This window comes from Ochotona princeps, chromosome 3, assembly GCF_030435755.1.
Source record: "Ochotona princeps isolate mOchPri1 chromosome 3, mOchPri1.hap1, whole genome shotgun sequence".
Taxonomy (NCBI): domain Eukaryota; kingdom Metazoa; phylum Chordata; class Mammalia; order Lagomorpha; family Ochotonidae; genus Ochotona; species Ochotona princeps.
Genome location: NC_080834.1, coordinates 107,377,592 through 107,405,308, shown reverse-complemented (window position 1 = coordinate 107,405,308; position 27,717 = coordinate 107,377,592). Strand labels below are relative to the sequence as shown.

Here is a 27,717-nt window from a genome sequence, read left to right as displayed (position 1 = left end):
TGCACATACCAGCATTTAGAGAAAGCAGGGCTGGGGGCAGGCCTGATGGGGGTTATTGAGGGGTCATTCTGATATGGCTGCAGTTCTCACTGGTATACATGAGGGCTGAGTGAGTGGTGGGTACAAATGGGCTGGGCTGCAGCATCCATTGGTTTGTGTATGAGATAGGGCTGGAAAAAGGACTAGGCAACTGCAACCACCAGTGTGTGTGCAGGCTGATGTGGGTGACAGACTGAGCTGGACCCCGCACTGGCTGCCATACACAGGAGTCAGGTCTGGAGTCACCTCAGGCAAGATTTCGTTAGGGACCTATCTCCAACTGGACTTCTGGACTCAAAACTCCAGCCACAGGGAAAAACTATCTGATCTTGAAATGAATGGATCTGAACTGGGCCTCCTCAGTTACTGTCCCTATTCAGTGGACAACACGCCCAGATGCACATGGGGGACATGACAGCTAGTTCATTGAGGCCTACAGCGGACATCTGGTGTCATCTTAAAGAATGAAGGGAAGAATAATTTGACAATTCTCCTGGCCAAGCTTTGACAGCAAGTAACTGAGCAAATCAAGACTCTAAGGTGAGCTAAGGAGTTTCCTCTGGGTCTCCCATACAGGTGCAGGGTCCCAAGGTTTTGGGCCATCCTCGACTGCTTTGCCAGGCCACAAGCAGGGAGCTGGATAGGAAGCAGGGCGCTGGGATACAAACCAGCACTTACATGGGATCCCAGTGTGTGCAAGGCAAGGACTTTAACCACTAGGTTACTGTGCTAGGCCCAACTCATATGGCTCTTAAAGACCAAGACTGATCATCTTGAACACAGTGCAGCCCAGAGTGGCTAGTGGTGAAAATATGCCACGGAGGGAGCTGCCCAGAGCCATGTTGGCTTAGGTTGTTTACATAGTCAAAACACATTCTGAGAAAGTCATTGACAGAAAAACAAAGGCTATTCCCAGGACTAGAAGGCAGCAAAAGACCATCTTACTGTTTTTTATATTTGTCAACATCCTGCAGGAAGTAAACACTGGGTTTCCCAACATTTCTAACTCCTTTGGGCAATGGGAAGTGGTAGGAGTATTACTTAAGAACAGCAACAGGACATTTGTCAGGGAAAATCAAATTTCACTCCAGGCAGGGGTTCACTGCCATCCCAAGACTAGCATTTGCCATTTGACAAGTGAAAGCTGTACATCAAAGTTAACAAACATTCAATACGAAAGTGAAAGATTTAAAATATTTTAAAAAAACAACTTAGAAATTTGTGTCCTTTGTTTAACTTCTCTACAAGAATAGTTAAGTTTATTCACAAAACTGATTAAAGCATAAGATGTTTAATGATAGGTCATTAATCTACTGCTGACTCACAATACTGCTCATACTGAACTACTAAAAGCATATGTTTACATCTTTGTCTATCCTGTATTTCCCATACTCCTTTTTTTTTTTCAGTTTTCACTTCAAAGAAGAAAGCCTATCAGGCAAAATTGCAATTTTAGGAATGTAAGTTAAGATCTTCCTAAAATTGGATGAAGGTTAATGAAATAAATGACTAATTTTATTATTATTATTCTGGATAATAATTGCGAAATGAGTTCATCCTGATATACCTGTAGAAACAGGTCACTTTGCTTTATCCAGCCTAGGAAGAAAATCCTAAATGCTACTATACTGTGATCTATGATCATAAAATCCAGACTATAACACTCTGACAAGAATTCAAAGAACAGGGACCATTATTATGGTCTAACAAATTAAACCATATCCTGAAACTTCAGAATCCCATATGAGTGTCAGTTTCAATCCCAGCTGGCCCACTTCCAATCCAGATCCCTACTAAGGTGTCTGTGAAAGTAGCTAAGATGGTTAAACAGAAGCCCATGTCTGCCAAGTGGGAGATGCAGACGGAGTTCCTGGCTCCTGACTTCTGTCTGGCCCAACCCCGGCTGCTGCAATCATTTGGGGAGTGAACCATGAAACAGAAGATATCTCTCTCTCTCTCTCTCTCTCTCTCTCTCTGTATGTATGTATCCTCCTCTCTCTGTAACCTGCCTTTTAAATAGAATAAACACATCTTTTAAAAAAAAAGAACAAAATCAATATACCAAAAGGGCAAGTATTTGTCTGGGAAACCAATTTACTAAGAGTTTGAGAGTTATAAAAGTTTGTTTCTTGTATTTCTGTACTTTGTATTGTGATCATATAAAGAAACATAATCAACCCTTAATCTTCCCAAAATATACTGAAAACTGAAAGCCCTAGTTCTTAGCATTACTCTGAAGATTTCCTTTATTAAGTTGATTTATCTATTTTAGCAAAATCTTATTGTTCAAAGGTATATAACGTAAAAATAAAGACTCACAAAGCTAAATTTCATTCCATTCTATGAAAACAAGATGATACAAAGATACTAAGAAGATAAACCTTGACCTAAAAAAAAAATGTAATGGATATGTTTAATCAATTTGGGGAACCAGCACTGTGAAATAGAGGGTTAAGCCACCGTTTATACCAACAATATCCCACATGGATATCAGTTCAAGTCTTAGCTATTCCATTTCCACTTCAGCTCCCTGCTAAGTGCCTAAGTAAAAAGTGTGAAAATGTCTAAAGTGCTTGGACCCCTACACTTACACAGAAGACCTGGATGAGGCTCCTGGCTCCTGTTTGCAGCCTGGTCCAGACTGGCCGTTATTGTTCCTTTCGGAGTGAACCAGCAGGTGGAATAACCCTCTCCATCTCTGTATCTCTGCCTTTCAAATAAACAAATAAATTCCCTAAAAAAATAATGACTTAAAACCCACAAAGGGTTGGAATCCATATGTGTATATTTATATACATTTATAAGCCTAAATAACTTATAAGGGTCATATTATTAATTATTATATATTATATTAATTATTATATTATATTATTAGTTATTAATATTATATTATTATATTATATTGAATTCTTGTGAATCAATTATTTAGGGAAAAAATCCAATAGGAAGGGCTTGGCGGCGTGGCCTAGTGGCTAAGGTCCTCACCTTGATCCCATATGGCCGCGGGTTCTAATCCCGGCAGCTCCACTTCCTCTCTATCTTTCCTCCTCTCAGCATATCTGACTTTGTAATAAAAATAAAATAAATCTTTAAAAAAAAATCCAATAGGAAAATAGGTAAAGTAATTATTCACTATTTTCCAAATAATTTTATTGGAAAATCATCTCTTTATAGTAACAAGCTTTTATTTTTGAAATTCCAATAGACACTGATAGAAAACCAATGACCTTGGTCCTGGCATGATGGCCTAGTGGCTAGAGTCCTCGCCTTGAACACGCCAGGATCCCATGTGGGTGCTGGTTCGTGAATCATTAGATGGAAGATCTTCCTCTCTGTCTTTCCTCCTCTCTATATATCTGACTTTGCAATAAAAATAAATAAATCTTTAAAAAGAAAGTCAATGACCTTACACAAGGATGTTTGACCTAACTATAAGGTGAATAACAGTTTTAATTTAAATTAAAACCCCAATGAAATATCATGTCACATCACCACTAAGGTGAGATGAACAAAATTCAAATTCCCATTCTGGGCAATGATGTGAAGCAGTATGGACAGACACAGATACCTCTGAAAGCAGTTTTTAGCTTCTTAGCATAGTTGAACACAACCACATCCTGCAGTCTACCAATTTCAACCCTAGATATAAAATCTGGAAAAACTTGTTCCCATGTTCTCCAGGTGACATGAACATAAATATCTACAGCAGTACTACTTCTATTAGCAAAAAAAAAAGGGGGGGGGAATAACCCCAATACCCAACAAGGTGGAAGTTTGTAATGTGTTATGATACGTTCATTAAGTGAATATTAAACAGCAGTAAAAAATTATACTACAGTTCCATGTATCCGTATGACTGAATCTCAAACAATGTTAAACTAAAAACTGAAGCCACAAATCAACATAGGAAGAATGACTGTTCATGTAAAATGTAATAAAAGGCAAAATTAAGCAGTATATTATCCAGGGCTGTATTTCCATATGGTAAAAACAAGGAAAAAGTGATGGAATGACTAATTCAAATCCTACATGCTAATTACTTCCGGGGATGAATGACTGGCATACAGTTCAGCAACATTACATACAGTGATTCTGGGGTATGCTGAAGTTCACATGCATGTTGACTATTATTCGTTAAATTATACACTTTCTTTGTGTGTACAGCTGTATCTCCTACAAGGCAGGTGAGGACAGGGAGACCATGGCAGAATGATAGCAAAAATTCTATCAACATATATGACCAAATGCCAGGATGTTAATCTATATACTATGAATCAGTTAGCTACACTCCCATGTGGCATTCTTTCCTTACTAACAAGCTTTTGGATCATCTCATTACTTTTTCCATTCTGGGCTATGTGTTGTTAGAGCAAACATTTGAAACATTCTTGCTAGCTTTTTTTTTTATTTATTTGTTTTTTTACTAATCAGGTGTTCAAAAATGGGGTCTTTAAAATTAGTTTGCTCAGAAATAATTGCAACAGACAATAATTTCTTCACTCTGTTAACAAATCATATGCCCTTGAAGAAGTTACTGAATTCGGCTGAGTCAGTTTCCTCTTCTGCAAGATAACAGTGTGGCAAAGCCGGTCACTGCCATGCCCAGGCTTCCCTTACGTTTTCCTATCGGTGGGGGTCATATGACTAGTTACAGCTAATGGGCTGTGAGCAGAAGTGTTAGGAAGCTTCCTGGACAAATGGTTTAAAGCCATTCACACTCTGTTGCCCCCTGCCAAACTCTCTGGAGTCATGCTGGAGTAGCAGGAGTTCCTGTTTAGTGAGCTGCCCGGGCAACCACCAGACTGATGACGGCTTCTGTGTGAGTGCAAAGCCAATCTCTATGTGCTACAGCACTGAGAATTCTAGGTGTGTTTTAGTACAGATTAACCTGGCCTATCTCAGCTAATACAAAAGCTCACCTTGGAGCCAGTAAATTGCGTCCCCAAAGGTCACTACTTTCATACTATTTTCACAATTCTCAGCATCCTTCAATGAAATTTATTGCCCATGTCTAATCATTTAAGGTTTTTGAAGACGTTTTTAATCTTAAAATAAGTTCAGGTTTATAAACAAAGTACAAAATTAGCAGAAAGAAATCTCTTATACCTTTCACTTAGCTTCCACAAATATTAACATATACTATAACCTACAGTACAATAGTCAAAGTCAGGAAATTTATTTCTTGATACAATATTTAAAGACTATAGACTAATCTATGGACATTTAAATTCTACCAATTGTATATCCTCTTCTAGCCCAGGATCCAATTCAAAATCACATCCTGCATTCCATTTCATACCAAATGTAATCTAGAGTAATCCTTTAGCCTCTGCCTTTCTTGACTGTGGTATCTTGGAAGAATACTGGTCAGCTATTTTACAGAGCATCTCTTGATTTGAGTCTGTTCAGTATTTCCTCATGATTGGATTCAGGGACTGCCTCTTTGACAAGACGATGACAGAAGTGAGGCAGCAGCCATTTCAGCTCAGCTAACAGAAGGCACATGACATGATGGTCTCGTTGTTGGTGATGTGACCTTTGGTAAACTGTGAGAGGTGATGCCTGCCAGTCTTCCCATTATAAAGTAACTATTTTTACCTGTGTGATGGCTATAGTTTGGAGGAATCCCCACAAACATGTGTATTGGAACGTTGGTCCCCAACCTCTGTAGGAGGGCTCACCATTCATGAAAGGATACATTTTATGAGCTTACCCACTAGGAGTTCGTTATGGAAGCCCAGACTGTTACAGGAAATTACGCCATCCTGTGCTTTCTCCTTAGTGCTTCCTCATCTGCTTTGGGAACTCTGGCCATATGATAAGGCACCATGAAGGGGCTGGCTTGAAGTTACTGCTGTGTGCAGGAGCTCCTCAGCCTCTAAAACCATGAGTTAAGTAAACTTCTTTTCTTTATCAATTACCCAGTTTAAAGTATTCTGTCAGCAGCAGAAAATGGACTAAGACAGTAATTTAAGTCCCTCTTTAGGAGGGACTTTAAAACTGTGTGACTATTATATGTACAAAATCACCACACTCCCACTGTTTCATGGATATCCATGAGTGTTTCTTGCCTGAGACAATCATCACCGTAGTGTTAGGCAAATGCAAAAATTCTGTTCTCATTCTCATTTAACATTTATTAAACAGACTTCAACGGTTAGGAAGAGTTTTCATGTGTCTTCCATTTTAAATATACTCAATTACTTATTTACCTTGGTTTGGACTCACACATATTCATGGCTATGAGCTATAATCCATTACTGTCATTATTTGATTTGTTACCCTCGATTTGGCTATCAGGAGGTTCTTCAAGATGTCTCTTGTGTCCTTCTGATGTACTCCCATTATTATGTAAGCATTTTGTTATTTTCTGGTACCACAGGAAGTTCTAGGCCTGTCCTATTTTCCCTGCCCTAAGTCTGAAATCAACCATTTCTCCCCTAAATCTTGGGTTTGTTTAATTGGAGAATGGGGTTTAGAAACCAAGATGCAGGTGCTTGTTATACCTTACCATTTTCTGTACTTTGGCAATTAAGAGTTTCCCACTGCACTGATTATTGTAATTTCCTTATAAAAACCACATCATTTTATCACTTGTTTAAAGCTGTAGTGCTTCTGCTGATGCTAAAACTAATCTGAAATTCCTACTGTCTGTCCATGCAGCTAATTCAGACATGAACATACTCGGTTGGGTCATTAACATGTTTTAAAATGATAGATTTCACATTAACAAGGTGTGGCTTCTCTTGAAGATCAGAAATTTATCTGAGCATAGTACTTGAGTGCATGAACTCTGAATTTTTTTTAAAGATTTATTTATTTTTATTACAAAGTCAGATATACAGAGAGGAGAGACAGAGAGGAGAGACAGAGAGGAAGATCTTCCGTCCAATGATTCACTCCCCAGGTGACCGCAATGGCCAGTGCTGCACCAATCCGATGCCGGGAACCTGGAACCTCTTCCGGGTCTCCCACGCGGGTGCAGGGTCCCAAATCTTTGGGCTGTCCTCTACAGCTTTCCCAGGCCAAAAGCAGGGAGCTGGGTGGGAAGTGGAGCTACCGGGATTAGAACCAGCGCCCATATGGGATCCCAGTGCGTTCAAGGCAAGGACTTAGCACAGAAGTGACAAATATGTAAGCGTTACACACATACATATATACACTTTCATAGAGACAGATGGCACTCTGTTTGCTTAAGAAAAGAGTGGCTGAAAGCTGGTAGATAATTAGAACTTGGATAAATATTACCTCTTCAGTAACAGAGAGTGGGATGTTGAAGTGAAACTAATCTAATTTCTATATTTTCTACCAGCAAATCTTTCTACTTCCAAATACAGACACTGTGAGTAGGTACTACTGTACACACGGTGGCTGATACCAGTTAATCAGATCTGTTCTCAGCCTCCACCATTATTTTGGAACAGTATTCTGACTATCTTTTGGAGAACCATTCCTTACTCTGGCCAATAGAGAATATGAGGGTACTTCTTATCTGGAAAACCAAAATGAGTTTAAGGGACTGGCACTGTGATATAGTATTCTAAGCTTCAGCCTGTGGTCAAACATCTCATATGGCCACTGGTTTGAGTCCCACCTGCTCCACTTATGATTCCGCTCCCTGATAATGTGCCTGGAAAAGTAGCAGAAGATGGCTCAAGTCCTTGAGCCCCTGCACCCATGTGGGAGACCTGGAAGAAGTTCCTGGTTCCTGGATACAGCCTGGCCCAGACTGGCTATTGCAGCCACTTTGGGAGTGAACTAGCAGCTCGCTCGCTCGCTCTCTCTCTCTCTCTCTCACTCTCTCTCCTTCTCTGTAACTCTGCCTTTCAAATAAAAACAAATATATATATTTATAAACAATTTTATATTTATAAAAACAAATATATATAACCAAATATATATAAATATAAAATTGTTTATAAATATATATATATTTGTTTTTATTTGAAAGGCTATATATATATATATATATATATATATATATATGGCACTGGAATATATATATGTATATTTGTTTTTATTTGAAAGGCTATATATATATATATATGGCACTGAAATTATGACCTGCAATGTTGTCATCACAAACACTGGTTCAAGACCAACTGCCCTACTTCCAATTGAGCTCCCTGCTGATAATGAGCCTGTAAAAGCAGTAGAAAATGGCCAAATACTTGTGCTCTGGCTTACCCATGTGGCGGATCGAGATGGTGTTCCAGGTTCCCTTTGGAACCTGTGGCAGTCATTGGTAAGTGAACCAGCATATGGCAGATATCTCTCTCTTCCCCTTCCCCATACTGTAGGTCCCTCTGTGTAATTCTGACTTTCAAATAAGCAAATAAACCTATAAAAATAAAAAGGTAAATGAAAGGTAAGTTTAGGGGTGAGCATTGTAGCATAGTGGGCTAAGCTGCCACATGAGACATTAGTGTCCATATAAGAATATGGGTTCTACCCCAGCCATATGTTGGCAATGAAAAACTGGGCAAACGGAGACTCTAAGGTGGACTATGTCAATCAGTGGATTCTGCAGTGACCTCATTATACTTAGAATGGCGAGATCAGCAGCAATTCAGAACTGTTGAACTATCAAAACCACTTGAGCAAGACCCTCGGAGCATGCCCCACATCAGGGACCTGAAATGGGTGGGAGACTGGGTGCAGCTTCTCCCTTTATCTCCCCCTTTACCCCAGATACAGAAAAAAAAAATGTGGAAATAATAGTCTTGCCCACTTTCCTGTAGCCCTTGAACCTTTCTGCCCTAATTAACTATGTAAAGATTGTAAAAAAAAAAAAAAAAAAAAAGTATGGGTTCTAAGTCCTGGCTACCCTACTTCCAATCCAGTTCCCAGCTAACACACCTGGAAACAGCAGCTGGTGGCTCAAGTGCTTAAGCTCCTGCCACCCACATGGGATGCCAGGATGAAGTTTTTCACTCCTGATTTGCAATTGTCCCAGACCCAGTTGTGAGGTCATTTGGGTAGTAAAGCAGCAGATGGAAGATTTCAGTCTTTCACTTTCTGTCACTCTACCTTTCAAATACATAAATGGCTCTTCCATTAAAAAATAGAAAGATGTTCATTTTGGTGCACAAAATTTAGCAAATAAACATGTTATATTTGTTTGTGAAAAATACATATTACCAAAAAAATTGATCATGGATTTCAAAATATTTTTGCACCAAAATAAACTTTTCTTTTAATACCATTTTAAAAGATTTTATTATTTTTTTCTATTGGAAAGTAAGATATACAGATAGGAGGAGAAACAGAATGGAAGATCTTCCATCCACTGATTCACTCCCCAAGTGGCCCCAACGGTCGGAGCTCAGCCGATCTGAAGGAGCTTCTTCCAGGTCTCCCATGTGGGTGCAGGGTCCCAAGGCCTTGGGCTGTCCTCAACTGCTTTCCCAGGCCACAAGTAGGGATCTGGAAGAGAAGCAGAGTTGCCCGAATTAGAACCGGTGCCCATATGGGATCCCAGTGCGTGCAAGGCAAGGATTTTAGCCATCAGGCTGTCACGCCGGGTCCTAATTCCATTTTTCAACAAACTTTTTAAAATTACTCTTGCAAAATGACTGTCAGTCCAGGTGTCACATTCTGCTAGCCAACTGATCAAGCTAAGGCAAGCCAATGGCCACTCCGAGGAATCATAATTTTGGGTGAAGTAAATAAGAGTGGAACATTTACATACAGTTCATCTTGGTTAATGACACCTTGAAGAGGCTTCCATACCTGTAGTTTCAGTCTCTTAGAAGTCAGTAACACTACTGATTTGACCTCTCCAAGCCTTAAGTTCCTTGAGTGCGCAATAAGCATGATAATAAAAACTGAAAGTAGAAAGATGTTGCAACTAAATCAGATAAAACGTGGAAGTAGAAAACCCATCATTGTGTGTCAGAAGGACATGGCAGTGCAATAAAGCCAAGGAGGTATTATCGTAAGCACTGTGGTTCCAAGCTGGATTTCATAATGAGTATTAACAAGAATTTTCCTCAAAATTCCCACAAAGGAGAAACGACAACTTCCCCTGGCAGAATGCCAGAAGGGAGATCTCACATTCTTCTCAATGTAATATGAGGAATACAGGCATCTCAATTTCATTCAGCGTGAGCCCTCAACTTTTATAAGATCTGAAGAGCCACCATGGTAATGAGCTTGTGACATGCTTTGAAGTCCTTGTCAGTGTATTAGTCATGTTTCTAAAGAATGATTCCAATAAACTCATCCTGATCCTGTCTTTAGCTCTAGCCACTACCTTGACTAAGAACCTCCTGCAGCTAACTCCTTTAGAGTATGATCTTCCTTTCCCGATGTCAAATCTAGCATGTCTCTAGATATGTAATAGTTTGATCTTAGTTAGTGGCCTGGCAAGCTGGAAAGAAAATAAAAACAGAGATCCTTTGGGAGTCCCTAGTGCAGGCAAGAGACCTTGATTGTGTTTTGCCCTTTGGGAATAAGAGACGGAGGCACCAGATATATATGTGTGTGTGTATATATTTGTACATGTATATATATATATAATGTCTATTTTATATATGTGTATATAAAATCTATGTAAATATTTTGTGTGGATATGCATATATATATATATGTGTGTGTGTGTATATATTTGGTAACTATATATATATATACACACACACAGTTTGGCTGCCATGTTGTGCCAAAAAGTATTTCTCATGTAACACTTAGTAATGGCTCTTGTTTCTGAACAATCTTAACCACTGGTGCCTATTGTGTCACTTCAAGTCCTTGGATAAGCACTCTGGTGGTATTAGGCTTTTCTTTATAACACACACACATATAATATACAGAAAAAGACAGTCAGGAAGACATTTTCCATTCATTGGTTCATTCCCCCAAATGGCTGAAAATGCTGGGGCTAGTTCAGGCCAAAGCCAAGAACCAGGAGTTTCTTCCAGGCTTCCCACATGGGTGCAGGTGCAGATCCAGCCTATGCTGCTTTCCCAGATGCATTAGCAGGGAGCTGGATCAGAAGTGGGTAGCCCCTAATCTCAAATATTCCACCTCTGACTACCATCATAGTGGCAATTAAATTTCAACATGAGGGTCTGGTGCACTAGCCTACCTAGTGGCTGAAGTCCTCGCCTTGCAAATGCTGGGATCCCATATAAGCACCAGTTCGTGTCCAGGCTGCTCCATTTCCCTTCCAGCTTCCTACTGGTGGCCTGGGAAAGCAGTTGAGAATGGACCAAAGCCTTGGGACCCTGCACCCACATGGGAGACCCAGAAAAAGCTCCTGGCTTCTAGCTCTGGATCAGCTCAGCTCTGGCCATTGGGGCCACTTGGGGAGTGAACCAGTGGATGGAGGATCTTTCTCTCTGTCTCTCTTTTCTCTCTGTCTCTCTTCTCTGTTTATCTTCCTTTCCAATAAAATAAATAAATCTTAACAAAAAAAAAAAAAAAGGAAGAGGAAGAAGTGGAGCAGCCAGACTCAAACCGGCACCCATATGGGCTGCTGATGCTGCAGCCTCCAGAGATGGACCACAGTAGGAAAGTGGGAGTGCCTCTGTAAGTTTGAGGATTCAGAAAACTCTGGAGATGCAACCTCTTTGGAATCGTCCACAGATTTCCTCATCCATATCAGCATTTCCAGTTTCCCAGTGAAGGTCTTAACCTGGCACAGTAGTCCAACCTTGGCTGAACCCTCAGTTGTCCATGAGGCTTAACGATATAAACTATTAAGACTCGAGTATGGTTTTCCACTGTTTTTACTCTCCCACTGTAAGACAAAAAATTCTTTTGGGGTCACCAGAGAGGCCCTGAGGCCTTCACACTGGCTTTTTGAATGTTTCATCAGTGTGCTCTCTAGCGTATAGTTGCAGCTTAATGACAACAAATCAATTTCACATACAGGTATACATTGGCTTCCCACTGGCACCTGAGCACTTTTCAAAGCCTGATTTAGTATACCAGCTAATCCTCCTTCAGATTTTCTTTTCCAGTCATCACTGGTGAAACTTGAAGCAATTTGCTGGCCAGCTTGTGCCAGAAACTATGTCCAACACGGCTTGGTAAGGGCCTTCATTACTGAAGACCACTGGTATCTACTGTGTCACTGCAAGTCCTTAGGTAAGCACACTGGTGCTGTTAGGAATGCAAAATGGCTTATTGCAAGGAGATGTCTATTTTTAAAAAGGTAAATGACAAATAATTGGCAGGGAAAAAAGCCTTCAGACAGTAATGTAGAAATCCTCATCTTTGTCAACCAAATGGGGAGTTCCTGAACACAGCAAAGTTAGAATTCTCGTAATCCTAGGTTATATGTTTCATTGAACGCAAAAGCAATATTTTACATTATTTTCTGACACAAAAAAGTAAACACATTAGCAAAATCATGTCTTCTGGTAAATGAGCAGGAAGGCATTGTCATCAATGTATCAATTTTTGCAAAAAATTGGGTTGAAGCAAACTCTTAACAAGTACAAATTTCAACTTCTTGTCAATGTTGTTTTGTTTTAGAGTGACAATATTTTGATGCTTTTCCCCCATAACTTAAGTATAAGGCAAATTGAACCCCCTTGCACTTCAAATCTTCATTGCCTCCATGGCCTGGTTGGCTACCTTGATCTGGAAAAGCAGAGAGCTTCCTGTTATTGGACCTGGGACCCTAGAGAGCTAATATGAGATATGATCCTGTCTTCTTGCATGCTAAAATTATCCAGGCAACATGCTTCCAATGTAGACAGTTACTAGCTATAACCAACCAACTTCCCTGAAAGTGGCCTAAATTCATGGCAGTTTCTGTATACATAAGGGAACATCAACAAACTTGGTGAAAAATCAAGTTTATTTGGGTGTGAAATTATGTTTAAATCCACATATAGCTTTTTTCATAAGACATATTTACCATAAACGTTTTGAAGAACCTTTGCACTTTATCTTCTCTCAATTACAAATGCAAAAATATATAAGTATTATGAGGTGGGAATCTTTAAAAATTTTGCCTTTGTGCATTAATTTTTTGCCTTTGTGCATCTTCTGTCAGCAACTGCCTAAAATGCCTTGTACCTAGGGAAGTGTTATACTGCTGGGAGAAAAGTGTACAGAAGTTGACAGGCCTTCTGAGCCTAGCCAATGCCAAATTTGTGTTAACTGTACCAGTATGCCAACATAGTTCCTTATTCTCTCTCTCTCCTTAAGATAAGTGGGGAAAACAGGGAACACTGAGCTGAGAAGCGCCACCTCAGCTCTCAAGCATGGCAGCTGCAAGAGGAGGAAAGAGTCTGGGGACATATTTGAGTGGGAGCAGCTGAGGGCATACTTGACAGGGGAGGAAAGAGTTCTAGGGTCTTCCACAGACCTGGCTGCTGCACTCACAGATAGGCAAGGGAGCTAAGATAGAGTGGATTGCAGGGGAACTGGACAGCATGTCTAGGCCAAGGCACCTATCCATGTAGGAGACTTGAGCTAGGCTGGTCGTATCACCCACTGCCTGCTGAGCTACCTGGGGTCAAGACTATCTAGGCTAGGTCACAATCCCACCCAAAAGTGTTGGAAGGGGGTAGGCCATGTCAGGCTTGGCCACAGCACACATCAGAGTTCAGGAGAATCATATCTGGGGTGTAGATTAGGTAAGGGACTTGCAAGCTTGCCTCTGTGGGACTAAGCACCTGCCAGTTGGTGCAGATAGCCAGGTTGATGACAGACCAAAGCAGGTTTGACCACAGAACTCACCAGAAAGGAACCTACCTTACACTCAAGGCAGCTGGGGCTGGGAGGAAACAGTGGAGTCAGGCTGAAGTAACCACCAGCAAATGCAAAGGTAAGCCTGAGGATAGACCATGCCAAGCAGGGCAACTGCCCCACTGGCACATGTGAGATCCAGGGTTGGGACCACCTCCTTGTTTTTTCTTTCCAGTAGCCTGAAATACCCTGTTTCATCCTTTCACTTTCAGTTTTCACATGTAGTTGTTGGTGAGATGTGTCTCCTGTAGGCCACAGATAGACGATTGCTCTTTTTAATCCAGTATGTTAATCTATGCCTTTTGATTGATGAGCTTAAGCCATTTATATTCAGGATTATTGCTGACAGGCAGTGATTTGGTCCTATCATTTTAGCATTTGGTTTCTCATTGCTGGTTTTATTGAGATGTTCTCCACATTTGCCTTTGGATTTGGTAGGTGTTATTCTTTATCTCTGCCTGTAGCACATGTTTAAGCAACATTTACAGAGCTGTCTGGTAGAGGCCAAGTCAGTTTTGTTTGAAAGTATTTTATATCATTTTCAAGTACAATGGAAAACTTTACTGGGTATGTTATTCTGGGTGATTTTTTTTTAGATATTTTCATTTTTATTTTTATTTTTAGGATCTTGAATATGTCACTCCATTCTCTCTGGCCTGTAGAACTTGTGAGAGGTCAGCTGTGAGTCTAATTGGGTCCCTCTATGTGACTTTTCTCATGTGCATATTTAAATATATATATTCCTTTGAAGAGAGCTTAATTATGATGTGTCGTGGTGAGAATTGCTTCTGGTCACATTTATTTAAGTTTCTATGCCCTTCATGTATTTGATTTCCCATTTTTTCTTCATGTCATGGAAGTTTTTATTGAATATATCTTCCAAACTAGTTTTACTTTGCATGCCATAATCTTACACTTGGCTTTTTGATGGTGTCACTTAATTCTTACATGACTTTCTTAGTTTTACTCAGTTCCTTTTATAGCGTTCTGATTATTTCAGCATTTCTGAATGTGTAGACATCGAGTTCTGAGTCTTTCTTCTGTCTTACTCATTCTGTTATTGAGGATCTCCACAAATTTTTAATTTTTCGTATTGTGGTTTTCATTTCTAATAATTCAGTTAAAACATGCACAACTTACTGTTGTTCCCCCCACACACTTCCCAGAGGCTTTGCCACAGAAGTCAAAATAGTGTCCAATGTGCATCAGTGGAGGTCTGGGCCATTAAATCCACCCTGTTCTCACACCCATCCAATAGGGTTCACCTCCTCTGCTCTGTTCATGATCAGATGAACAAATCAGTAGAATGACAATTCTATGGCTGGATTTACCTTCCTGCATTCTTGATGATCTCTCCTTTCCACTTGACCACAGGTGGAGCTCCAATTGCCACTGGGATATTTTTTCACTGCAGCATCGCTCCACTGTCTCTGCTACTTTCCAATGTACACGGGTCTTCTGATGTCCTTCTGTCATCAGCCTGTCCGCTCCTATTTTCCAGGATCATGCCCTTTATGCTTTTCTTCAGCAATTCCTTCTTCATCCATCTTAACCTGTCCTTACCCTATTTCACCATCTTGCTCTCTCCTCTTATTTTCTTAAAAAAAATGGCCTCACATTTAAAGGAACAATTTCTGAGATTATATCCACAATTTGTTAAGTCTAATATCTTATTTATGAGGCAATAAAACCAATTTTCATAAGCCACACTAGAAAATCCATAATTACTTCTTAAAAGAAAAAAAGAGTTCCAGCTTCCATGAGTGATGGAGTTAGATAGTTATAGCCTGCAACTGATCAGTGACAAGTCAGTAAAATTCTTACCTCCTATAGTTTGTTGAATTTTTAAGCATCCTCTAGAACATTTTCGCACTTTCCACTTCGTTTTACCCATCTGAGCTTGGTGTTCTCCACTTCCTGCTCTCAAACTCACCAATGGAAGCAGTGACACAGCAGGTGGTCCCCAAAGTTCCCATAAAAGGCTTGCTCCCAATGTCAGATCTTGCACTGTGACCAGCCTGAGGTGACCCACCACCAGTCTCAGCATCTGCCAGCAGGTGTTACAGCCTAGCTCAGCCCAGCCTGCCCTCAGTCCCAGCTCTCACTGGCAGGTGTAGCAGCCGAGCCCAGCAGGGCCACTCATGTAAACTGTGGATGTAACTGTCCAACCTGGCTCAGGTGTACCTAGTCCTGATTCTCACTTATACCAGTGTGTGCTGTGAACTGGCCCAATCCAGCCCACCGCAGTTCCAATATACACATATGCCAATGGATGTTGCAGCCCAACCTGGCCTAGCCTGCTCCCAGCCCTAGCTCTGGCCATCAACACAGGGAGCTACAGCCTAGCAGGAGAGCTATCCCAAGTCCCGTTCCAGGCCCACTCCCAATCCCAAATCCTGTATATGCTTGCAGGTGCTACATCCCAGCCTGACATAGCCAGCCCCAAGTCCTGGCACATACCAGCAGGTAGTGTGGCAGAGTCTGCATCCATTTTGGCTCTCACTGATGGGTACTACAACCTAGCCCAGCCTGGCTCACCCCAGGCTGCCTCCACACAGCCTCTTATTTTATATATAGTTATATTTTATTTATTTTTATTGGAAAGACAGATATACAGAAAGGAGGAGAGAAAGAGAGGAAGATCTTCCATCTAGTGATTCACTCCCCAAGGAGCCGCAACAGCCAGAGCTGCACTTGATCCGAAGCCAGGAGCCTGGAGCTTCTTCCGGGTCTCCCACACGGGTGTAGCCTCCCAAGTTTTTGGGCTGTCCTTGACTGCTTTCCCAGGTCACAAGCAGGAAGCTGGATGGGAAGCAGGACTGCCTGGATTAGAACTGACACCCATATGGGATCCCAGTGCTTGCAAGACAAGATCTTTAGTCACTAAGCTACTGTGCCGGGCCCACCCACACAGCCTCTTAAGTGATCTGACAGGCGGTGTGGCATACACTGGCCTGTCCCTCGTCCATTCTGGCTCTCATGAGAGCCAGTGGGTGCTGCGGCATAGCCCAGTATTCCCTCTACACACACACCAGACCCAGCTCACATGCATGCCCAAGACTTCAGCAGCCCTGCCCAGCCCAGTGTGCCCACATCCCTGGCTCTAACACTCACCAATGGGAGGTACAGTTCCACTACCAGGTCTGTTCTCAGCTCCAGATTGCAAGTACTGTGGGTGTTTCAACCCAGCCTGGCATTACACTCCTGAAGTCTTAGATCTCACTGCAGGTGTTGTAGACTAGCACAGCTGGAAATGGCCTAAAGCTTGTCCCGGCTGTCATGTGTACCAGCAAGTGCTGAGGCCTAGCCCAACCTGGCCTGTACCCAGACCCAGCCCAGACAAATGCTGATGAGTGCTGCAGACTTGCCTTATCTGGCTCACACTCAGCCCCTTTTGTGCTCCCCAGAGGGAGCTGCGTCCTCGTAGGAGAGTTCCCCAAGTTCCCCTAACAGGTCCACTCTTAGCCCCAGATACACATGTATCAACAGATGCCATCTCCCTGCTTGGCATGGTCTGCCCTCAGTCCCAATCATTGCATGTACCAACAGGGGACTGCAGCCTGCCCACACACAGTCTCCTCCCAGCTCCAGCCCCCGTAAATGTCCAATGTGAGTTGTTCAGCCTGGCTCAGCCCTTCACCATCCCTAGCTCTAGCACAGACAAGTAGGTGCTGCAACTCCACAGAAATGAATCCACAATTCCACTACAGAATCTTCCACTAGATCAAGTTCTGGTGGGTGCTGAAACCCAGCCTGATGTGTCTGTCCCCTGTTCTGATACTCATGAGTGGTATAGCCCAACCAGGCATGCCTCCCCTCCCAGCCCCAGTTTTTGCTTCTGCCAGTGGGTAGCAGGCAATTCTATTTAACCTAGCCCAGTTCTCCCACATGGGCAGTGCCTTGGCCTGACCCATACATGCCCCCTGGTTTCCTCTCTCTAAACCACTCTGTTTCAGCTCTGTTGCCTGCCTATGAATGCAGTGGCCCAGTCAGTAGAAGCCCCAAGAAGTCATTCCTCCCCTATTTAACATGTCTTCAGCTCTCCTACTTCAACATATCCTCCAGCCCCCTTTCCCATGACATCTGCAACTCTCCCATGCCCCCACTCTCATCACCCTCATTTCTGAGGTGGCTTGTCCCAGCCCAGCATTCCTTTCCTCACCTTCCCCACATGTCTTTAAAGTGTGTGTGTGTGTGTGTGTGTGTGTGTGTGTGTGTGCATGTGTGTAGAATAGGCAACTAGGCTGGCACACTGGTATGATTAACAGAAAAACAGAAACTTGACATTCATCAGGTCCAGAATGCCCGATAGCTGTTGGTTGCATTTCTCCAAGCAGTATAACACTTGCCTAGGTATAAGACAATCTAGGCAGTTGCATATAGCTGGGGAAAATAAATAAACAAAAATTACATGAAATGGGGCCAGTGTTGTAGCATGGCAAGTAAAGCTGCCACCCATCATATTCTTGATTCCGGGATTCAGCCTGGCCTACCCCACCATTATGGCCCTCTGTGGAGTGAATCTGCATGCAGATGGAGTATCTCTCTCCTAGTGTATCTGCCTCTCTCCATCTCTCCTTGTAACTCTGACTTTCAAACAAATTAATAAATCTTTTTAAAAGTGAAAAATACAAAATAGTATGATCTACTACATTTTTATATTTTTATGTTTTTAAAATCATCATGGGGGCGGGGCACTTGAGGAGGTGGTCAGGGAAATCCCAGGGCATATGGAACTGTATCATAGAATGACAATAACAATAATAAAAGAAGTATACTTTTTTAAAAAATCGTCATTGGGGTTGGTAAGCCACAGCTTGCAGCACTGGCTTCCTAGATCAGAGTGCTGACTGAAACCTTGCTGTTCCACTTTTGATCCAGCTCCCTGCTGTTGAGCCTAAGAAAGTGGAGGAAAATGGCCCAAGTGCTTGGGCTCCTGTCACCTATCTGGGCAGTATGTCGGTACAGTCATTTGTGGAGTAAACCATCAGGTAGAAAATCTCTTTTTCTGTCACTCTACCCTTAAAATACATACATACATAAGATCTTTTTAAAAATTAATTGGGAAAACATCATTGAACGTTCAGCAGATAGGAACCCAGGACACAACAATACTATGCAGAAGTTGCATTAAACCACATGCCACTCCATAATACTATCTGTCAGTTATGAAAACTATGTTGGATACCCTTACCATCACCCATGTTTTAAGTTTTATTCAGGTCCTTTCACTAACTGAATTAAAAGCAAAGACTTCATTGTATAGTATCATAATGATGGCATTCTTCCTGTTACATTGAAATATTAATAGTGGTTCAGATTTTAAAATGATTGATAAAAGCCACTACTCCTCAGAAAAACAAAAGAATACTGTTTTAATTAAAACCAGCATTGAAGGGGTAGTGCTGTGGTACATCACGTTAAGCCTCCATCTGTGGCCCCCAGCATCTCATATGGTTGCAGTTGCAACATTTCCAGTCCAGCTCCCTGCTGGTGGTCTGGGAAAGCAACAGAGGATGACAAAATTCCTTGTTTGGGACCTGGAAGAAGCTCCTGGCTCCTGACTTTGGCCTGGTGCAACTCTACCTATTACAGCTGTTTGGGGAGTATACCAGCAGATGAAAGACATCTGTCTCTCATTCTCACCATAACTCTCTGTAACTCTGTCTTTCAAATAAAAATACATAAATCTTTAAAAAACAAGGGGGAAGGGAAATCCCAGAGCCTACAGAACTGTATCACAAAATAATTTAAAAAATGATAAATTTGGGAAAAAATAAAATTTTAAAAACCAGAATTACAGTGTCAACTCTATTACACTAGATGGCAGCAAACAATAAGAGGGGTCAGATAAAAGGAAATATTTGAATGTCACCTGAATATTGAGACATCAGCATAAGCAGAAAAGTCATAGTACGCCTGGGGAAAGAGCAATCATACTTCTATCTGGATGATGCTTGAACATACTTCAAAATGCTACATTCACTTATTTCTTCACCCAACAAACATTACACATTATTGAACAAATACTCAGACTGTATTAACAAAGTACTATGGGATTATTTCCTCTCTGTTGATTTTGTAATTCTCAGAGTACAGACTTAATTTATTGCTGTTGCAGAGACAAGAACTATACTTTCATCTTTATCATAACTTTGCTACACAGTGGATCTGTAATTTTATACACAACTACTTGTTTGATAGTCTACAGTCATAACATGCAATCTGATACATCTGTGGCTAACAAATGGGATGTACACACATACGTAAACATACACAAGCAAACATTTCTTTTTTCCCACTTTTTATTACATTTTTGACAATCTTTACATACTTGATTAGGGCAAAAAGGTTCAACGGCTATGGGAAAGTGGGTAAAGTTATCATTTCCATATTGTTTCCTTCATGTATCTGAAGTAAAGCGGGATATTGAGGGAGAAGCCCCTCCCCAGGTCCTGGATGTAGGGCATGCTCCGAGGGTCTTGCTCAAATGGTTTTGATAGTTCATCAGTTCTGAATTGCTACCACTATCACCACTCCAAGCACAATGAGGTCACTGCAGAATCCACTGATTGACACAGTCCATCATAGAGTCTCCGTTTGCCCAGTTTTTCACTGCCAACATATGGCTGAGATGGTTGATTGAGTTGTTCTGTCTTCTGTCTTTTCATGGTCAGGGTTCTGAGTCCAGCAGTTTAATTGGGGATATCCCCAAAGAAACTATGTCTGAGGTATTCCCAGACCAGATTCTTGTATGTTCTAGCAAGTACAGGGCCCTGGTGCAGTCCATTGCCCGAATCAGCTGGTGGTTGCAATCGCTGGGTTGTTTCTGTTTTCAGCCCCGACTTCCACTGGAACCAATGGGTGTTGCAGTCCAGCCTAGTTCTGCCCAGCACATACTCGGCCCTCACATCAACCAGTGGGAGCTGCAGCCTAGTTGGAGCGACCCACAATAACCCCCACCAGGCCCGCCCCCTACCCTGGTCTGCCAGTATGTGTAGCAGACTAGTCCAGGCTGTCCCACATCCCATTCAGCTCTCATACATGTCAATGGGTATTAAAGCTTAGTTTCATCTAACCAGCCTAACTATCCAGCCCTCACGGTTGTTGCTGAGTGCCTCTCTCTCTAGCCACCCCAGCCCGTCATAGATTTTGTGCCCTCCCATGGCAATGGTAACCCGAGAGAGGAGCCCACTATTTCCCTCCCAGGCCTCTCCCACTCTCAGATTATGCACTCTCCAGCTGGTTCTGTTGTTTGACTTGACAGAATTAGCCCCCAGTGCCAGCTTCTACCAGCTGATGCTGCGGCTAAGCCCAAACAACCCTCACCCACTCTAATTTTGTTTGCACCCGCAGGAATAATCAGCCCAGTCTGGCTTTTCCCTGATCTAGCTCACATGAGGCACACAGGTGTTGTAGCCCTGCTTAGTCTGGTCTGCTCCCATCCCAACTCACACTCTCCAGTGGGAGTAGCTGTCCAGCAAGGGCTCCCTACCATTCCCCTGCCAGCTCCACCCCCTCCATTCCTGGTGCTGGTTGGGTGTTGGGGTCACATCCGGTACAGGCAACCTCACCTTGGCATTCCGTATTGTGCACTGGTTTTTGTTGCGACCGAACCTGGCTCGACCTACACTCTGTTCCGGTACTCGGATTTGCCAGTGGATGATGAGAACTGATTCAGTCTGGTCTGCCCCCAACCCATGCCAAATGTGTGCTAGTGGGACAAGCACACATTTCTACACCATACCTTTCAAATAGTTTCTCTTTTGCCAAGCCGTCAATGACCATGATAAGCATATCAGAACTCCCTCAAGTATATTCCCACAGTTTACTGAGAGTGCTACAGGGAGTGATTCTGTGTTGTATAAATATAACAAATATAGACTGCTTCTTTCATTTGACTAGGCGGAACATGATATATTTTATAGACACTATGCAGCACAGTTCTCTCACTGAATAAGCTTTCTGTAAAATTCTAGCAAGGGATTTCAGCATGTTACAGGAAATCAAGCCTCTATTTTTATGTCAGAGGTCTGACTATAATTCATAGATATACGTACTGATATCTCTCAAGTCAATGTGGGTAACAATGGATGAGACCTATGGGAATATTCAGTAAGTTGAAAGTGCCTCCAATAGAGATCCAAGATCCATGATAATATACCATCATAGCAATATTAAGAAGAAATAGAAAGAAACAGATTTTTTAAAAAGCAGAATGAGGAAGGAAGACAATAAGGGAGGAAAGGAAGCAAAGGGAGGAAAAAGTAAGGGGAACACCATCCTAGTTATTATTCTAAATTCCTAACCCCACTCAATCCTTAAAACAAACATGTGATAGCTACTACAAACATTCCCACATTGCAAAAGAACCTCTTGAAACTACCATTACATTAATTTATCTCAACACAGTCTTTTTTTCAAAAAAAAAAAAAAAAAGTTCCTATGAATAGGAGACTTCAAATAAAACAGAACAGACCCCAGCCGTAGGCCACTGCCTAAATTGCCTTGAACCTAGGTAAGGTTACACTGCTGGGAGAAAGAACTAGGACACAATACCTGCCTGTAAGTTTTAGAGCAGGGGGTAGGCCACATCAGGCTGGGCTTCAGCACTCATCACAACTTGAGAGAACTGGATTTGGGGGCAGATTCTGTAAGAGAATTGTGGGCTCACCACTATGGGACTAAAGCACCTGCTGATTTACACGAAGAGCCGGGAGAGGTAACAGGCCAAGTCAGGCTGGGCCATAGAACTCACATCACAGGAACCCACCTGACACTCATGGGAGAGCTGGGGCTGACAGAAGGCCAGATGGGGCCAGGCTTCAGCCCCCACTGGCGCATACAAGGGCCAGGACTGAGGGCAGACCATGCCAGGCAAGGCTGCTGCTCACACTGGTACATGTAGGATCCAAGGCTAGAAGCAGGCATGTTAGGGGAATTTGCCTACTATGCCACAGCTTCTGCTGAGAAGCACAAGAGCCACAGCTGGGGCCAGGCCAGGCCAGGCAAGTCTGCAGGCCAGGCAAGTTTGTAGGCTGGGTCTAGTTGCAGGCAAGGCTGGGCCAGGTCTCAGAACCCTCTGGAAAGCATGAGACTCATGACAAAGTGTTGGCTGCACCTAGCTGCTGGGCTACAACACTCACCAGCAAGAGCTGAGGCTGCAAGATGGGCCATACCAGGCTGGCTCAAAGCACCCACCAGTACACACAAGACCCAGGACTGGGAACAGGCGTGGTAGGGAAACTCTGGGGACGCCACTGCTGAGATGGAAGCTTCTGTTGGTAAATATGAGAGGCAGGGTTATGTGTGGAATAGGCTGGACAAAGCTGCAGCAACCTTTTGCATGTGTCTCAGCTAGATCTGAGGTTGAGCCAGACAGAGCTAGACCAAAGTACCCATCAGTAAGTGCCAGGACTTAAAGCTAGCCATATCAATCTACGTAGCAGCACCCATCGGCACACAATAGATCTGCTGCTGGGGGTGGGCTTGGTAGGGGAACTTGGAGAACTCTCCTGTTGGGCTTTAAATCCTGCTGGTGAGTGTAAGAGCCAGGGCTTGGAGCAGACCACACCAGGCTGTTGCAGCACCTGTTGACACACAGGTGAGCTGTGTCTGGGGGAAGACCAGGCAGGATCAGTTCACAGCACCCACTGGCACGAGTGAAAGCCGGGACAGGGTGTAGGCCAGAATGGGTTGGACCACACCTGCCAGTTCAAATTAGGGCTAGGGATGGGCCTGATTGGGCTAGGCTGCTCTACCAACTGGTGATAACTGGGACTCTGAGTAGTCTAAGACGAGCCTGGCTACAACACTTGCCACTGAATGCCAAGACTTTGGCTGGGGAATCTCAGACTAAGCCATAGCACCAGCTAGCTAGCACCATAATTGGGTGTGAGCTGTGTCAGGCTTGACCACAGTACCACCTGGTAGGTACAAGATCCAGGGTTAGGAATATGCCTAGCAGAGAAACTGTAAGCACTCTGCTGTTAGGCTGTACCTATCACTGGTGAGCACAAGAACCAGGGCTGGTGCTGGATCAGGCTGGCCTAAGCCACAATACCTATGGGTGTGCATGGGAGCTAGATGGAATACAGAGGAAGGCATGCACAAAGAGTAGTGGCAGCACTTGAGCCATCTTCTGCTACTTTTCCAGGCTCGTTAGCCAAGAGCTGAATTGGAAATGGAACAACCGACTCAAGTCGGCACCCTCATGAGATGCTGGCATTTCAGATGGTGGCTTTACCTGCTGTACAACACTGGCTCTAAGACCTACTTCAAGATCTGATGACTGGCCACAAGGGAAAAAAATCACAGGAGGTGTGCTACAACACTGCAGTGCATGTGTTGGGAATGGACTTTCTTAGTTGCTGATGCCCGTGCAGTGAACAGCATGTACAGATGCACATGGAGGACACTGAGTTCTCCTATATTATTACTATAGTATAGTTCTTCATAAACAGTCATATGTCCATCATTGCAGGCATGGAGAATGGCAGAGAGTCAAGTATCCTATTGTCAAGATACAGTTAACTGTTTTATTGGGAGTTCATCTTTGATCTGGAAATAGAGATGCATACTGCATTGTATCCTCACATCTGAATATGATCGTCTCCATTACACAATTACTATACATCCGCTTAAATGAAAAGCCACAGTACAAAATCAACAACAGGAAGAAAAATAGAATTTTACAACTCCATGAGGTTCTCAAGAGGTTTTGGTAGTTCAACAGTCTTGAATTGCTGGCAATCCCACCACTCCAATCGCGATGAAATCTCTCCAGAATCCACTGGCTGCTACGGTCCACCTTAGAGTCTCTGTGCTCACTTATTCACTGCCAGCACTTGGCTGGGGTAGTTGACCAGTTTGTTCTGTCCTCCATCCTCTGCCACGCTATCAGATGTCCTCTGGAGGCTCCAATGTACTACCATATCCTCCATGTGCACCTGGATATATTGTTCACTGCTCCATCTGAGTCACTGAGGAGGCCCAGCTCTGATACATGCACTCAACTGTCAAGCCATGGAACCTGCAATTCTCTCTATGGTTGGGGTTCTGAATCCACCAGTTCAGTTGGTAGGGAATCGCCAAAGAAACCTCATCTGGGGCTATCCCAGATCTAATTCTTGTGTGTGTTTGCCAATACATGGTCTGGCACAGTCTGTCACCCAAATCAGCTTATGCATACACTGGTAGCTGCAATTGCTGGGTCAGCTCTATCTCCAGCCCCATGTTTTATGCAAACCAATAGGTGCTGGAGTCCAGCTGATCCTGCCCACCACATACTCAGCCTTCACATAAACCAGTGGGAGCTGCAGCCTAGTCAGAGCAACCTGCAATAACCCCCACCAGGCCTGCCCCCTACCCTCATTCCCATACTTGCCAGTATGTACAGCTGACTGGTCCCATCTCTCCCACATCCCATTTGGCTCTCATACATGTCAATGGGCACTGAAGTCCAGTTCATCCCAACCATCCTCTATGCAGTCCACACTGGTGCCAGAGGGTGCCACCATCTTTCTAGCCATGCCTACCCCTGACAAAATTTGCCCCCTTGCCAACATCTGTCAGCTGATGCTGCAGCAAAGCCCAATATACCCACACTCATACTGACTGTGCATGTATCAGAAGATACATTCAGCCCAGCCTGGCTTTTCCCTGATCCAGCTCACATGTAGGCTATCAGATGTTGTGGCCCTTCCTGGCCTGATCTGCCCCCATCCCAGCTCTCACGCTCACTGTGGAAGTAGTGGCCCAGTAGGGGGGGCCTCTGAAGACCCTCCTGCTGTGTCCATCCGCACCACCCCCTGGATTTCAAATGTGCTGGTTGGGTGCTACAACCCAGTCTGGCATGACCCACCTCACCTCATCATTTGCCAGTGAGTGCTGTAGCCCTTCCCCAATTCCAGGTCACACTGCTGGGAACTATAGCTTAGCCCAGCCCTGCCAGCCTACAATCCTGGCCCTACTATGGACTGGCTGGTATTGCATCCCAACCCAACCCAACCCATACTCCATTATGGTGCTTGGATTTGCCAGCGGGTAATATGGACTGACCCAGCCTGGCCTGCCACCGGCCTGCGCCAAATGTATGCTACTGGGTACCATATTTGGGCTTGTTCTGGGCTGCTCCCCATCTTGGTTGTTGCACTCACCTGCAGGGAATGTGTCCCAACAGAGAAGTTACTCAAACTCCTCTATCAGGATCTCTCCGAATGCCAGATCTCGCCCACACTGGTGGGTCCATAGCCCAGCCCTACTTAGTTCACCTCTTGTTCCACAGGAACAGTGGCCTTTCCTGACTGGCCCTCAACCATTCTGGTTCTTCTTGTTGGGTGCTACAGCTCAGCCACACCTAGTCTACACCCAGACACAGCTCAGCCTTGTCAGTAGCAGCAGAATCCGTTCTGCACCCACCCTGATTCTCACAAGCATTGGTGGATGCTGGAGTCTAGCCCAGCCTGGCACATCCCATCCCGAATCTACACTTGTGCCAAGATACTATGCAGCCATATCCAGACCAGACTGCAGCCCCCACTCTAGCTCTTGGGCTCGCCAATGGGAATCACAACCCAGCCAGGGTGCTCCCTTTGCTCCCAACCAGGCCTTTTCCCATCCACAGATCTCGCGCATGCCAGTGGTTGCTCTGAACTGGCCTGGCATAGCCCCTTATCTGCCTTAGCTATTGTCTTTGGATGCTGCAGCCTGGCCTGACCTAGCCAACCCCCAGTCCCAACTCGCTGACGGGTGCTGTCACCTGGCCCTGCTCAGTCTGCTCCCATCTCTTGCCCCCACACCCCTTGCTCATGTAAACCAGTAGGTGTGACAGCCTAGCCTGGCATGACCTTTGCTCCAGCCTGCTTTCTGCACTTGCCAGTGGATTAAGGTTTGCTCGGCCCTGCCCATTCAGCCCCCTTCCAAAATCAACCCACACTCTTGCCAATGGATGGGGCTACTTTGCCCAGCTTGTTTGATCCCTGGGTCTGAACCACATGCTCACCAGTGGGAGCAATGGCTCCATAGGGGAGCTTCCCAGGTTCCCCTACTCAGCCCACTCCCTAACCCAGATCCCACATGCACCAGCAGTGCTAGGACCTTGCCCGGCACAGCCCGTTCCTCCATCTTGGCCTTTGTATGAGCTGGTGGATGTTTCAGGACGGCCCGCTCCACATCCTGCTTTAGGATACACATGCAGGTGCTGCAGCTTGGACCTGCCCAGACTATTCTCAGTCCCAGTGCCCGTGAGTGTTGGTGGGTTCTCTGTTCATACCTAGTTCAGCCCATCACCATCCCAACTCTTGATCTAGCCAGCAGTACTTGTATTTCTACAGGGTTTGGGCCACTTATCCCCCACAGAATCTACTCCCAGACCTGGTTCTCTCGTGTGCTGGTTAGTGTCATGGCCCTGCCTAATGTGACCTGTCCCCTGTTCCAACACTCAGTCAGGTACTGGGGTCTATCTCTGCTAGACAGGTCCCCAGCCAAAGTTTTCATGTGGACTGGAGTATGGTTGTCAGCAATGTTCCATGCTAACACGCCCATCTTAGGACACCCATGTGATCTTAGGACACCATAGAGATCTTCCAGTCTCTCCCCTCCAAACCACCAGGTCTCAGTCTCTTTGCTTACCTGCAAGAATAGTGGCCCTGTTGTTGAGTGAACCTCAGGATTCATTCCTCACCTACATGGGTGCATTGGCTGCCTGCATTAAGATAGTACCAGTTGGACCCAGCACAGTGGCCTAGCAGCTAAAGTTCTCACCTTGAACGCGCCAGGATCCCATATGGGCACTGGTTCTAATCCCAGCAGCTCCACTTCCCATCCAGCTCCCTGCTTGTGACCTGGGAAAGCAGTCAAGGACGGCCCAAAGATTTGGGACCCTGCACCTGCGTGGGAGACCTGGAAGAGATTCCTGGCTCCTAGCTTCGGATCGGCGCAGCACTGGCCATTGCGGCTCACTTGGGGAGTGAA

The 27,717-nt window shown here is 44.0% G+C and overlaps 1 protein-coding gene across 2 annotated transcripts in view; it reads right to left on the bottom strand.

Annotated features, from left to right (window-relative positions):
* The window catches only part of ZMAT3 (zinc finger matrin-type 3), a 101,625-nt gene that overhangs the window by 48,443 nt on the left and 25,465 nt on the right, over positions 1-27,717 (bottom strand). Inside the window, exon 2 of one of the 2 annotated variants that reach the window (XM_058661071.1) lies at positions 27,376-27,448. The exons of the other annotated variant lie outside the window; for it this stretch is intronic. The gene's annotated coding sequence lies outside the window, so the exon portion shown is untranslated. The remainder of the gene's footprint in view (positions 1-27,375; positions 27,449-27,717) is intronic. 2 annotated transcript variants of the gene reach the window in all.